The sequence below is a fragment of the Castor canadensis genome, chromosome 10 (genome assembly GCF_047511655.1).
Source record: "Castor canadensis chromosome 10, mCasCan1.hap1v2, whole genome shotgun sequence".
Lineage (NCBI taxonomy): Eukaryota > Metazoa > Chordata > Mammalia > Rodentia > Castoridae > Castor > Castor canadensis.
The window spans coordinates 102,878,281-102,882,311 of record NC_133395.1 but is presented as its reverse complement, the minus strand read 5'-3'; positions in this window follow the sequence as shown (position 1 = coordinate 102,882,311).

Genomic DNA, 4,031 nt, shown 5'->3' with positions numbered 1-4,031 from the left:
ATTGTTTTTATATTTTCTTGGAATTCATTGATCTTTTTTAAACAAGTCATTTTTTTGAATTCTTTATCCGGTATTTCATTCACTTGAGTATCTTTGTAGTTAGTTGCTAGGGAATTACGAACTTTTGGAGGAATCACATTGCCTTGCTTTTCATATTTCTTATATTTCTATGACATCTATGCATTTGTTCGAATGGCTATCTCTTCTACTTTTATGTGACAGCCCTTTTAGAAACAGCTCTCTCTTGATGGTGTGTCTGTCCTGGGATATTGGATTGTTATGAAACAATGAATATATTTCCAACTGGATTTTGTAGCATAGGTTCTCTGTTACTTCTATGGGGGTGTATTTTGACAGTGCATATTGTGTTGGAGCCTTGATTACTTTCTCGGTCTCATAAAAGTGGGCACTTGTAGTAATCAGGCAGATGTATCATAGACAGCAGAGTAAATGGGGTACACTGTAATTACTACTCTGGAATTGTCAACAGTATATTTTCTGAAGGGCACTGTCCCTTGCAGTTACAGTGTCCAGTACTTTTGTTGTTTCTCCCCACTGTTGATGTAGGGTTGGATGACCAGCACAGCCTTCTTGCTGTGCCTACTTGGGGCCTGGTCTCAGTAGCTGAGGGTTTTTATGCCCCCTAATCTTTGAATTAAAGTATTTTCTGAAGTTTGAGTGTGGTGTCTCAAAAACTGAAAACAACAAAAAGTTGCATTTGTTATTGGAAAATATTACAAAGGAAAACGGTCTATGTGTGTGTGTATGAATCAGTCAGCAAAAATAAATAAATAAAGTCTTAATAAAAGTTTTATCTTTGCTGGGGTGGTCTTGCAAGAAAAGGTGCACTCTGCCCTGCCAATCTGCACTTCTTTCTGTGTCCTGTTGGGCTGTTGCCCTGTGAAGGGAGCAAAGGCAGGAGATAAGTCTCTCTCCTTCCCTGTGCACATGGCTGCAGTCCTCAGTGGGCACCATAGAGACAAGAGTTGTTGGAGAAGCTTGGTTTCCTGCTGGCTCCTCCAGGTAGCATGGAACCAACGTGCTCCCCACTGTTTATCCTGGACAGATTGGCAACGCACCTCCAGGCCCCAATGCAACTACACTCCACTGTGCATCCAGATCTCAGGTATCTTGTGAAGCCATGGTTGAGGGTGGGTAACAAACTGCACAAGGTGGAGGGTGTAAGGAACTGCAGAATAAAGACCACAACACATGTGGAAAAGAAAGATTTATTAGGAACCAGACTGCAGGACTGCAATGGCTTGGCTGAAATGGATAGTGGGCTTTCTAGGAGGGGCCAAGCCATGGGGGAGGGAGAGAGTCTCTGGCCTCTGATTATATGTGATCACCAGCTGGAACAGATCAACATGCCTGGTTAGTTGAGTAACTGGAAGTTCCTGAGTTGTTTTGCAAGCCGAGAAACAATCAGAGAAACAAGCAGACGGGGTTTGGTAAGTGGTCATAAATCAGGGGGTCTGGTTTCGGTGCTAGCCTTGGGACCTTCTGCCTGCCCCAAGAATGCCAGAGACCTAACAGAGGGGCACAGCCAGTCCCCTGCCTTCCACAGCCCCCGACTGTGAGTACAGGCCCTGCACCACCCCCACACAACTGCTCTGTCTCCTCACTTTGTTTGGGTGTCCAGGCACTGCCTTAAATTGCAAGCAAGCTGTCTCCATCCATGTCTCTGTACCAACTCCCTCTGCATGTTTTTCAATCACTTGGCTCAGTGCCGTTCCTGTCAGGGCCACACTGGACCACAGGATATACACTGGCCAGGACAGTGTGGCAATGCCTTGCGAACTCCAAGGAAAAGGAAATGGAGGGACCGCTTCCCAAAGCAGCAAACTTGGGTACAACCTTCTCAAGATGGCCACTGGGCAGCACCACCATGTGGGGAAACACGGAGCTCTTCCCAAGCACCCCTGAGCTGCAGCTCCCAGATCAGCTCAGGTCAGGCTGCCTTTCTGTCTGCACCATTCTCTGCCAGGTTTACATGGTATTTCCTTTTTCTCTCTCTTCACTCCTCCCTCTTCACGGCCAGTGCCATGGTGGGCCCAGTGTGTGTGCGCCGTTTCAATCCTCGAGTGTCTGTGCCTCCAAGTCTATCTTATATCTTATATTAAGCTTCTCTTGCTGAGAAGCTGCTTTCTTGTTTCCATTCAGAGCCACTGAGCAGCTTGGAAAGTTCTGCTTGCTTCTAATCCACCATCTTGGATCAGGCTGGTCTTTTTCAAAGCTGTTATATCTAACAAGATTGCTGAGGAATGGACTAATGGTTTATTTATTTTTTTAATGCACACATTATTATTATTATTAGTGGGTCTGGGGTTTGAACTCAGGGCTCTGCACTTGCAAAGCAAACATTCTACCACTTGAACCACACCTCTAGCCCATTTTCCTGTGGTTATTTTGGAGGTAAGAGTCTTGAGTCTCCTTGGAACAACATACTAGCAAATACCAATGGTTGACTGTATTGTGTATTTTAAAAATTTGTATGCTGCATATCTTTTCCATAAAGTTACTAAATATATACTTGTTTTCCCTAGTAAACTAGCTGTTAAACATTTACCAGTATACCACCATGCCCATACATTAATTAATTTGATCTTCACCTCAAGAGGCAATTTTGTTTTCTAGATAAATTTGAATGAAGGCCTTGAGTTTAAGTAAACTACTCAAGGTTCCACAGCTACTAAGTGGAGGGTTGGGATGTTTGGCCTCTAGAGTTTTCCCTTAATTCATAATAGAGGAGCACTGGTCTTGCATTTTCCTTGTAAGAGTAGTTTTGAGTAAGTGTATTTTGGCTTTACATTTGTGCAAGTAAAATTCATCTTATGGGATTGTTTGGGAATGGGTAAAAGGGAAATTTTTTGTAGTTGATGATTCATTACATAACAGGAATTAGCAAACAGCTGGAAACTAAATAACTCATTACTTAATGAACAATGGATCATCGATGAAATAAAAGAGGAAATTAAAAAGTTCCTGGAAGTCAATGAAAATGAAAACACAACCTACTGGAACCTATGGGACACAGCTAAGGCAGTCCTGAGAGGAAAGTTTATAGCCATGAGTGCATATATTAAAAAAACTGAAAGATCCCAAATCAATGACCTAATGATACATCTCAAACTCCTAGAAAAACAAGAACAAGCAAATCCCAAAACAAATAGGAGAGAAATAATAAAAATAAGAGCGGAAATCAACAAAATAGAAACCAAAAAAACCATACAAAGAATTAATGAAACAAAAAGTTGGTTCTTGAAAAAATAAACAAGATTGATAGACCCCTGGCAAACCTGACTAAAATGAGGAGAGAAAAAACCCAAATTAGTAGAATCAGGAATGCAAAAGGGGAGATAACAACAAACACCATGGAAGTCCAGGAAATCATCAGAGACTACTTTGAGAACCTATATTCAAATAAATTTGAAAATCTTAAAGAAATGGACAGATTTCTAGATACATATGATCATCCAAAACTGAACCAAGAGGAAATTAATCACCTGAATAGATCTATAACACAAAATGAAATTGAAGCAGCAATCAAGAGTCTCCCTGAAAAGAAAAGTCCAGGACCTGATGGATTCTCTGCTGAATTCTATCAGACCTTTAAAGAAGAACTGATACCAACCCTCCTTAAACTGTTCCATGAAATAGAAAGGGAAGGAAAACTGCCAAACACATTTTATGAAGCCAGTATTATTCTCATCCCAAAATCAGGCAAAGACACCTCCAAAAAAGGAGAACTATAGGCCAATCTCCTTAATGAACATTGACACAAAAACCCTCAACAAAATAATGGCAAACCGAATTCAACAACACATCAAAAAGATTATTCACCACAACCAAGTAGACTTCATCCCAGGGATGCAGGGGTGGTTCAACATATGAAAATCAATAAATGTAATAAACCACATTAACAGAAGCAAAGACAAAAACCACTTGATCATCTCAATAGATGCAGAAAAAGCCTTTGATAAGATCCAACACCATTTCATGATAAAAGCTCTAAGAAATCTAGGAATAGA